Source organism: Rhincodon typus, chromosome 4 (assembly GCF_021869965.1).
Source record: "Rhincodon typus isolate 14 chromosome 4, sRhiTyp1.1, whole genome shotgun sequence".
In the NCBI taxonomy this organism is placed as follows: Eukaryota; Metazoa; Chordata; class Chondrichthyes; order Orectolobiformes; family Rhincodontidae; genus Rhincodon; species Rhincodon typus.
This window is the reverse complement of record NC_063335.1, coordinates 111,535,940-111,547,165: the sequence shown is the minus strand read 5'-3', so window position 1 is coordinate 111,547,165 and position 11,226 is coordinate 111,535,940.

Sequence of the window (11,226 nt, the reverse complement as noted above, 5' to 3'; positions counted from 1 at the left end):
TCAGCCTTCCTGCTCCACCGATGCTGCTTGGCCTGCTGTGTTCATCCAGCTCTACACCTTGTTATCTCTAATGGTTTTTGATGGTTTGGAATGCCCAGTATTTCCCTTGGATGGGTATTCATTAAGTTTGGAATGTTCGTGTGAATGTTCTTATATCCAAATGTAAAACAGGTTTGCATGTAGCACAATGTGGAATGTTTGGTATTTCTGTGCCTGAGCACTGGGTGGTAATTGAATGGTTTTGTATCTCTGTAGGCTCCAGAAGGCCTTAAGCTGTTTATAATAACAAGGTGTAGAGCTGGATGAACACAGCAGGCCAGGCAGCATCAGAGGAGCAGGAAAGCTGACATTTCGGGTCTGGACACTTCTTCAGCATCGGCAGTTCCTACTATCTCTGAAGTTGTTTGTTTCCTGTAGTCTGGCTTCCATTGTTTTAAGCTGGGGCGTGTATGGGGGTCTTCCTTTCAGTTTTGCAAGCTAACCCCTGTCCAAGACATCTGCCCCTGGGCTTGCATATTACCCAGTCTGTCCCAGTCAGCCTTTTTCCTGGTTCAGTTGAGGCCCATGGTTTCTCGAATCTAAAAGTTCAGTTAATTTTAGTCCAACGTAATTTCCACAAACTTACATCTTTGAGAGGGTATTATTCCAGGGTATACCCATAAGCTGATGGGAATTTTTGCCCCACCTTACACCTGGTACCACATTGCAAGATGTGCCCTTTTTCAGGAAGTGTCATATTTAATCATTTATTCACATCTACCCCCATAGATAGGGTGAATAGCTGAGGTCTTTTCCCCAGGATATGGGAGTCCAAAATTAGAATATAGATTGAAGGTGAGAGGAGAAAGATATAAAAGGGATCTAAGGGGCAACCTTTTGACACAGAGGGTGGTGAGTGTATGCAATGAGCTGCCAGACAAAGCGGTGGAGACTGGTACAATTACAACATTTAAAAGGCACATGGATGGGTACATGAATAGGAAGATAGAGAGATATGGGCCAAATGCTGGCAAATGGGACTAGGCTAATTTAGGATATCTGGTAGATATGGACGAGTTGGGCCAAAGGGTCTGTTTCTATGCTGTACATCTCTATGACTCTATGACCCTCCATCTAACTAAATCAGTAAGGGAAGGCAAAGAACTAATGGTATTCTCACTACTAGAATATTTATCCAAAGACCCTAATAACGTTCTGGGGACCTGGATTCAAATCCTTGGAGGAATTTAAATTCAATTATTTCTTAAATCTGGAATTAAGAGTCTAATGGTGATTATTGTTCAGGAAAAAAGAACATTTGGTTCACTAACGCACTTTCAGGAAGAAACCCTACCATCCTTACCTGGTCTGGCCTACATGTGACTCCAGACCCACAGCAATGTGGTTGACTTTTAACTGCCCTCTGGGAGATTAGGGATGGCCTGGACCATTTCCAATCAATACATTGTAAATATCACTTGACACTTCTCTGCATTAAATTTCATCTGCCAAGTGGAAAGGTGAGACAAAAGGAGGCAGGTAAAAAAAAGGGTGGCCCTGTGGCTCAGTAGTTTCACTGATCCCTCAAGGCGCCAGGGACCCGGGTTCGACTCCATCCTCAGGCGACTGTCTGTGTGGAGTTTACACGTTCTCCCTGTGTCTGCGTGGGTTCCCTCCGGGTGCTCCAGTTTCTTACCACAGTCCAAAGATACGCAGGTTAGGTGGATTGGCCATGGGAAATGTGGGATTACAAGAACAAGAAAGTTTTTGGAGGATTGGTGTGACCTTGATGGGCCAAATGATCTGTATCTGCACTGCAGAGATTCTAAATATCTTTCCATTGCCACAACCTGCCCGTGGGATTTGTGTAGTTTGATGTTTGTCAGTCGTTATTGACATGGTGGGCTTGAAGGTCCTGTTTCTATAATTCTGTATCCCTATGAAATTTCCCATTATCCTCCTCAGAATTCAAAATACTTCCAAGTTTCATGTCGTCTTGCACTATGTAATGTTATGATTACTCTTGATCACCTTATTTTTACACACTTCCTGATGTACTTTTGTTGCCACTCTGATTTGATAAAGTGTGATCTTGCTTTCTCTTTTAACATAGTATTCCATGTTATTTATTGCTATCTTCAGATTTTCATCTGACAAACCATAGCCATTGCTTTGCAAACATTCCCAAAAACATATTAAGCACTAACAGTTTATAGGGCAATTAAATATGTATCGAATGCTCAACACAAAATTGTTCTGAAAATTTCACAAAGAACTTTTGATGATTAAAAAGTTTCTGAAAACCGTTTACTGAACAGCATGTTAGGCCATTCACAACACAACAGGAACTTGGCTACAAGAACAGGTCAGAAACTAGCAAGTAACTCATCTCCTCACTCCCCAAAACCTGTCTACTATCTGCAAGGCACAAGTCAGGAGTGTGATGGAATACTCCCAACTTGCCTGGATGAGTGCAGCCCCAACAACACTCAAGGAGTTTGACTCCATCCAGGACAAAGCAGCCACTGACTTGTCACCACACCCACAAACATCCACTTCCTCCCACCACTGACGCTCAGTAACAGCAGTGTGTACTACCTACAAGATGCACTGCAGAAATTCACCAAAGATCCTCACACAGCACCATCCAAACCCAGATCCACAAAGAAAGACAAAGGAAGCAGATACATGGGAACACCACATCTTGCAAGTTTCCTTCAAAGCCTCTCACCGCCTTGACTTGGAAATATACCACTATTCTATTACTCTCTCAGGGTCAAAATTTTGGAACTCTTTCTGTCATGGCATTATGGGTATTCTTATCACAAGGACTGCAGTGGTTCAAGAAAGCAGGAACGCAGCAGGAGCTTGGCTTAGACTTCCTTACATCATACTATGAATAGTTCTGATCTCCATTTAATGTAAAGGACGTAAAAGCACACGATAATTTCCAAAACAAAAAGATGATGCTGCCAGAACTGCATTGTTATAATAATCAGAGAGGATTAAACAGTGAGGTTCTGGTCAATAGAAAAGAGAGAAGTTTATTTTAATTCATTCATTGGATATGGGCCATCAGGATGTCACCTAGCATGGTGATAAAACATCTGAACAAAAACAAGCCAGTTCAGTGAGTAAATCAACAACCTCATCCACAACCCGAGCTACAGATCTTTGCCAAAACTTTAAATTTACTGCCCATCCCTAGTTGCTCTAAAGAAAGCAGTGGTGAGCTGCCATCTTATATCGCTGCAGTCCTTGGAGTAGGGATAGCCACAATGCCATTACAGAAAGAGAGTTCCAGGATTTTAACCCAGTGACACTGGAGGAACAACGATATATTTCCAAGTCAGGATGGTGAGGGACTTGGAGGGAACTGGCAGGTGGTGATGTTTCCATATGTTTGCTGTTCTTGTCCTTGGTGAAACTGTGGTGAATTTCTGCAGTGCATCTTGCAGATGGTACATACTGCTGTTACAGACCATCAGTGGTGGAGGGAGTGGACGTTTGTGGATGTGGTCCCAGTCAAGCGGGCTGCTTAGTCCTGGATGGTGTCAAGCTTCTTGAGTTTTTCTGCAGCTGCACACATTCAGGCAAGTGAGGAGTATTCCATCACACTCCTGATTTTGCCTTTGAGGAGTCAGTAAGTGAGTTACTTGCTGCAGTTTTCTTAGTCTCTGATCTGCCCTTATATCCATTGTATTTGCATGGCTAGTCCAGTTCAGTTTTTGATCAATGTCAACCCCCCAAGATGTTGATATTGGGGGATTCAGCAATGGTAATATCATTGAATGTCAAGGATTATTGACATGAAATTCATTGAGTGTCATTGCATTAAATTCATGGTAAGAGTGTGATAGCACCATCAGCTTCTTCCTTTTCTGGTGCCAACGGGACTCAGAGTTCTGATGCCTTTTTAAGGGATGGCCCATGTGACAATGTTATCACTTTAAGAGGCTATATTGTCCTGTTTACTTTTGAAGAGAGGTTGTAAAGCAGAGGTGACAAACTGGCTACTGAAGACATCGTGAGTAAACAGCTTGGGAGGCCTTGGGTATTTTTTTAAATAGCCTGTGGCCAGCCCTCACAGATATAGATTTCTGGGTTTTTGTTTTTTTCAATAACGTCTGAAGATACTGGGATCTCAAGAGAGTTGGTAGTTTCAGTAAATTTCTCTTGGCTGCTACTCTGTCTGAATTTTCTCTGGAATTTTTTTTTTCCTCCTGGATTGGAGAACTGCATGTAAGAAGTTGTGTCTGAATTTTCCTTTTTGCCAAGGGGTGTGTTTATGCGATGTATTGGAAAAGTTACTTATGTATCTACTGTTCAGTTAAGTTTTCCAATAGTTAAGTTATTCTAAATTCCTCTTTGTTTGCTTATGCTTTAACTACAGTGTTTAAGTAAATTGTGTTTTGCTTAACATTGATCTGTTTGACCAGCTGCATTGCATTCGAGACACTATACATTTGCCTTTGAAGTAAGAAAATGTTAAGGTCTTGTCTACCTTCTTAAAATTGTTTTTTGAGGGGGTTTGATCTGATCCCTAACATACATTACATCTTAGATCTATTCTGTCCCTGAAAGTTTGGACTGTGTATGTCTGAATTTCCTGCCTGAAACTCTGCCCATCAGAGTGTCAGTCTGCCAACTTTGTGGTGCAGAAAAGACTTCCCCAAAAACCAACCCCGTGTTTTGTGACTTTGTCTCTGAAGGTCTGACACACTGTGGGTCAGAAAATCTGCATATAAATCACCAGCTCTCATTCTGACTGAAGGAGTGACAAACATCTGTGATTTTCGCCAGATCAGGAGGCAAGTTTAAATTGTGATGAAGTGTATTTAAATTAGATACCTGCAAGCAACTAAACAAATCAGTGAACCCAAGTAAAACAAACCACCACAGATGCTGGAGATGCGAAACAAACAGAAGCAGGAATTGCTAGAGAAACTTAGCATCCGGCAGCATCTGTGGAGATGAAAACAGAGTTAACATTTCAAGTCCAGCACAACTCCTCTTTGGAACATTTATTCCTGCTTTTTTACTTCACTGCTACTGACTGCATAGAACATAGAACATAGAACAGTACAGCACAGTACAGGCCCTTCGGCCCATGATGTTGTACCGAACTTTTATCCGAAACCTAAGGTCTATCTAACCTCCACCCCTCCCTTATACTGTCATCCATATGCCTATCTAATAGCCGCTTAAATGCCCCAAATGAGGCCGACTCCACTACCCTCTCCGGCAATGCATTCCACGCCCCGACCACTCTCTGAGTAAATTCATTACTCAATAAAATGTGCAGCTGGAGGAGCACAGCAGATCAGACAGCATCAGAGGAGCAGGAAAGTAGACCCCTCCTCCCATCCCCCTTCCCAGTCCTGATGAAGTGTCCCGACCCGAAACGCGACTTTCCTGTTCCTCTGATGCTGTCTGACCTGCTGTGCTCCTTCAGCTCCATATTTTATTGACTCTGACTTCCAACATCTTTATTCCTTGCTATCTCCTAGTCTCTGACTTCATTGCTTACAATTTTCCCAAAGCTGGGCGTCTGATGTGCAATTTTCTGTGTGTTAGAATTAGATGTAGAGAGAATGAGGGGTGTGTAGCTTTCTGTGTAACATTCTCCAATTCTGATTTCAGGCTCCTGTTAAGTAATCACCAATAAATACTTAGACTAATAAATATGCATGGTAAATATGCAAAAACAGTGAGTATTGGCAGAACAGCTTTGCCTTGGTGTGTTATAGCTGAGTGGGAAAAGGACATGGAGGGATTTGTTGGAGGCAAGAATCCTCAGGACATTTCATAAGTATTTAGATGAACACTTGAAAAGCCATAGTAGGCAATGTGCTGGAAAATGGGGTAAGAATGGATAAACGCTTCATGACTGTCACAGGCACGATGGGCTGAAAGGCCTCATTTTGTGCTGTAAAAACTCTATGAGAATTTTAAAATGCTGTGGAAGTGCCGGTGTTGGACTGGGGTGGACAATTTCCAAAATCGTATGACACCAGGTTACATGCCAACAGGTTTATTTGAAAACACAAGCTTTTGGAGTGTAGCTTCTTTGTCAGGTGAAGTGAGAAAGAAGCACACAGAACACAGAATTTATAAGTAAAAGATCAAAGGGCAACAATACTGATGAGGATGTATTAAACAAGCCGAAGATGCTGTTAAATATTTTATCAGTTAGAAGGATTTAATTGATTAATCTGTATATGTAAATCCCCAAATTCCTTTCAAGTCACTGTCCTGAGAAAACTAAAGGTTTTATCAGTGCAAAGAAAAGGTGACATTTTAGGTCAGGCAATGCATTTTAGGTGTGAGACCTTGTTTAGAATCTGTTTGTGTTTTTGGAGTCAGACTGGTTTTATTGCTGAAGTAGGAATTTATAAAAGGCCACATTGACTGACTGTTTATAAATTGTGTGCTTTTTGAACAAAATAAAATGTATCTGCAAATACAAATTCACCCCATAGATGTGTGTGTGTGTAATTATGTGTGTTTGTGTGTGTGTGTGTGTGTCTGTGCATTGGTGTGTTTGTGTAGGTGTGTCTGTGTGTGTGCACGCGCGTATGTGCGTGCGTGTGTGTGTGTGTGTGTGTGTGCGCGCGCGCGTGTGTGTGTGAGAGTGTATGGTGTGGTGAACCCAAGAACCCAGTTGAGGCCATCCTCATGGGAACCGAACTTGGCTATCAGCCTCTGCTCAGTGACTCTGTGTTGTGTATCCCAAAGTCCGCCCTGGAGGACATTTACCCGAAGATTCGAGGCTGAATGTCCTTGATGCTGAAGTGTTCCCCCACTGGGAGGGAACGTTCTGTCTCGTGATTGTTGCACAGTGTCCATTAATCTGTTGTCATAGCATCTGCATGGTTTTACCAATATACAATGCCTCGGGGCATTCTTACCTGCAGCATATGAGATAGACAACGTTGGCCGAGTCACTTATGTATCTGCTGTGTATGTGGTGGGTGGTGTTCCCATGTGTGATGATAGTGTCCATGTTGATGATCTGACATGTCTTGCAGAGGTTACCAAGACAGGGTTGGATAGTGTTGTGGTCGATGTTGTCCTGAAGGCTGGGTATTTTGTTGCGAACAATAGTCTGGTTAAGGTTTGGCGGTTGTTCGATGACGAGAAGTGGAGGCATTGGGATGATCTTGGTGAGGTGCTCTTTGTCATCGATAATGTGTTGAAGTTTGTGAAGAACATGACGTAGTTTCTCTGCTCCTGGGAAGTACTGGATGACGAGGGGCACCCTGTTGGTTATATGCCTTCTGAGGAGGTCATTACGGTTTTTCACTATGGCATGTCGGAACTGGCGATCGATGAGTTGAGCATCGTATCCCGTTCCTATGAGGGCATCTTTCAACACCTCCAGGTGTCCATCGCGTTCGTCCTCATCCAAACAGATCCTGTGTATGTGTGGGGCTTGTGCGTAGGGGATGGTTGTTAAAATGGAGGGTGTACCAGACTGGGAACCAGTGTTGGTCAGTGGGCACAGGCTGGCTGATGGGTGACTGCGAGTAAGAATATGGGCAGCACAGTTTTGACTCTGCTCACCGCGCACGTCGAGAGTATGCCTCCTGCCTATGGTTCACCGAAAGCAGGTTTACAAGTTTGTTGGTAAAGGCTACACATTGAACATCTGGCTTCCCTTTTGCTGCATTAGCCAATTACCTAACTTGCTAATGACAACTGACAATGAATATGACGTTCTAGCTCCGCTGCGTTTTACATTGGCAGTGTAAAAGAGAGATTGTAATGATTGCAACAAGGTCAGCCAGCTGGACCTCATAGAATAGGAGTTCCCCGATTGGGGCTGTTAATCTGGTCCAATCAGGGAGCTCTGGCTGACAGATATAAACAGGAGTGTCAGGAGTTCTGTACATTCTTAGAGCTGGCTCTAAGGAAACTGGGTCAGTGTCAGGTATTGTGCACGTGTAAGTAAAAGGTGACTTGGTGACGGATACTGGCCTCTGTGGAGTTATTTCAGTGACGCCAGTCGTCCCCAGAATACAGGACAGCATCCAGCAAAGCAGGGTGGAAACCAATATCCGGTAACTCCTTCAGAAACTGTTAATCATCATCGTAACCACTTCCCTTTCCAGGAGTGGGGAACCACTCAGACTGGGACACAATCAAGAAATTCCAAGCCATGACTCCCCATGCTGATTTCGCTTTTTGCTCACCCTGTATTCCTTTGAGAGTCTGCGTGTCAGCAACTGCAGGCACTTTCATTGTCTTTCTTCCGGGGTATCTCCTCTGCTGTTACCGATTATTCACTCACACCGAGGAAGGGTCACCGGACCCGAAATGTTAACTCTGATTTTTTCTTCACAGATGCTGCCAGACCTGCTGAGCTTTTCCAGCAACTTCTGTTTTTGTTCCATTCATTCTCACTGTCTGAGTGCCTCTTAGATACACTGCAGAAAAGCCAGCAATGAAACAGATGTCTTCATTATAGAAGTTTCTATTAGTAATGAGCCTGCTTGGCACTACTTCACACAGAAGAAGCTGATTTTAATTTACATAAAAGTGTGCTGAAGTGGCATGATTAATTTAAGCAAATTTATTCTGGTAGAGATCTTTGAAAATTAATATTTCCTTTTTAGGATCATTCCAAACAAGTAAAATTCAAAATTCTTCAGTAGAATTACACCTGATAAATCCTCCTGTGTTGTATTTCTGTATAACAACAAGCAGAGGATGGGTCAAATACCTGTACTGTGTTCAAGGAGAGAACGCAAGCATATGTAGCACCTTTTGTTATCTCAGAATTCCCCAAACTGCTTCACAACCAGTTTCAAAGTGTGGTCACTGCAGTAATGTGGGAAATGTTTCAGCAAATATGTGTGCACAACAAACTCTCAGAAGCAACATTATCTGGCAGGGTGCCTCAGAGGTTAGCACTGCTACCTCACATCACCAGGGACCTGGGTTCAATTTCACTCTCAGGCTACAGTCTGTGTGGAGTTTGCACATTCTCCCCATGTCTGTGCAGGCTTCCTCCAGGTGCTCTGGTTTCCTCCCACAGTCCAAAGATGTGCAGGTTAGTTGGATTGGCCACAGGAAGATGCAGGGTTACAGGGACATGGTAGGTCTTGGTGGAATGCTCTACAGAGGGTAGGTGTGGACTTCCTAGGCTGAATAGCCACTTCTTCCACACTGTAGGGATCCTAAGAACAAGGTGATCATCTACAGAAAGTGCTGAAGGAGCTTAGCAGGTCTGGCAGCATCAATGGAGAGAGAAGCAGAGATAACATTTCGAGTCCGGGTATGACTCTCCCATGGATCTGAGTCAGATTGGACTCTAAATGTTGGCTTTCTTTCTTTCTCTCTCCGCCTGTATTCTGAACTTCTCCAGCACTTTCAGTTTTTATTTCAATTCTCAAGCATCTGGATTATTTCGTTTTTTTAATTTAATTCAATAATCTAGCTGTTTTCATAGAAATCATAGAACAGTACAGCACAGTACAGGCCCTTCGGCCCTACAATGTTGTGCTGACCTATTATCCTACTAAGATCAAACTATCCTGCAGACCCTACATTGTCCTATCATCCATGTGCCTATTTGTTGATGATAATTGAGGAATAAGCATTGGCCAGGTTTAACTCCCCTGTTCTGCATTGGAATAGTGCCACAGGATGTTTCACATACATCCAGGAGAGCAGTCAAGACCTCAGGACAATATCTCTTCCAAAAAGATGATATTATGAGCAATTTAGCACCTCCCTCAGTACAGTATCACAGAGTTAGCCTAAACCACTTTGGAGTGGGGTCGAACTCTCAACCTTCCGACCTAAGGGTGCAAAGCTTAGCAACAATGTACGCACATCCTAGCCCTATACCTGTTTTAAATTCATTTATGGGATGAGGGCATCACTGGCTAGGCAGCATTTATTGCCCATCCATAATTGCCCATTGCTGTGGGTCTGGAGTCACATGTAAGCCAGACAGGTAAGGATAGTAGTTTCCAACCCGAAAGGACGTTGGTGAATCAGATGGGGTCTTTCCTGACAATCAACAGTGGTTTCACGGCCATCATTAGAATCTTAATTCCAGATTTTTATTGAACTCAAATTGCACCATCTGCCACGGTAAGATTTGATCCCAGATCCCCAGAACATTACCTGGGTCTCTGGATTAACAGTCCAGAGACCAACAGTCTTGAGTAGAAAAGTCAAGGCAGACACAAGTGCAGTACAGAGGGAATATTGCATTGTAAGAGGTATAATACCACTAGGACTGCTACCTCTCCAATCAGACCCTCGTGCTTCAGTTAGGCAATAATTGATGAATTATTGGTGCCTTTTTTTCAACTCGTCCGTGGATTCTAGAGACTTCCTTTCAAAAATTTAACTTCAAATAACAGCACTGACAAGAATTATAGGATCAGTAAGGATTATGTTTGCTGGAGATTAGAAGAATGAGGGGAAATCCCATAGAAACTTATTAAATTCTATCAGGACTAAACAAGGTAAATGTAGGAAGGATGCTCCTAATGACCAGCGAGTCCAGAACCAGGGGTCACAGTCTAAGAATAGAGGCTGGCCCATTTAGGACTGAGATGAGGAGAAATTTCTTCACCCAGGGAGTGGTGAGTCTTGGAATTCTCTGCCACAGAAAGAGGTTGAGGCCAAAACATTGAATGTTTTCAAGAAAGTGTTGGATATAATTGTTAGGGCTAAAGGCATCAAAGGCTATGGGGGGCAGATAGGAACAGGGGATTGAGTTGGATGATCAATAGTGATCATACTGAATGGCAGACCAAGCTTGAACAGCTGAATGACCTATTTTCTCTGTTTCCCTTTACAGACTTGCGCAAAAAAATGACAAAAATAAACTGGAAATTATCAAGTTTGAAAGGAGTATTGTTTGTCTTCGAATGCTTTGAGAATAAGAACCAAACTCAAGGAAAAGAAGTAAGCAAAAAAAAATTGCTTGAGTTCAGTTTATATGAAATAGCGTTGTGTCTAATTTAGCTTGTCTTAGTGCAAAGGAGAGAGACTCTACAACCTACAATTTTCAATGCTTTGCTCACTTCTTGCAAGATGCAACATGCTCACTTCTTGCATCTCTTCTTGCTGGAGATGCACTTCTCCAGCATCGGCAGTTCCTACTATCTCTGAAGCTGAAGTGATGTTTGCCCAGTGGTACGATTGTATCTCCAAGCCGTATAGATATGTGAAGAGAAAAAAATAGTGAAGACAGATACAATCAGAGCTACAAAGGTCGTGTTT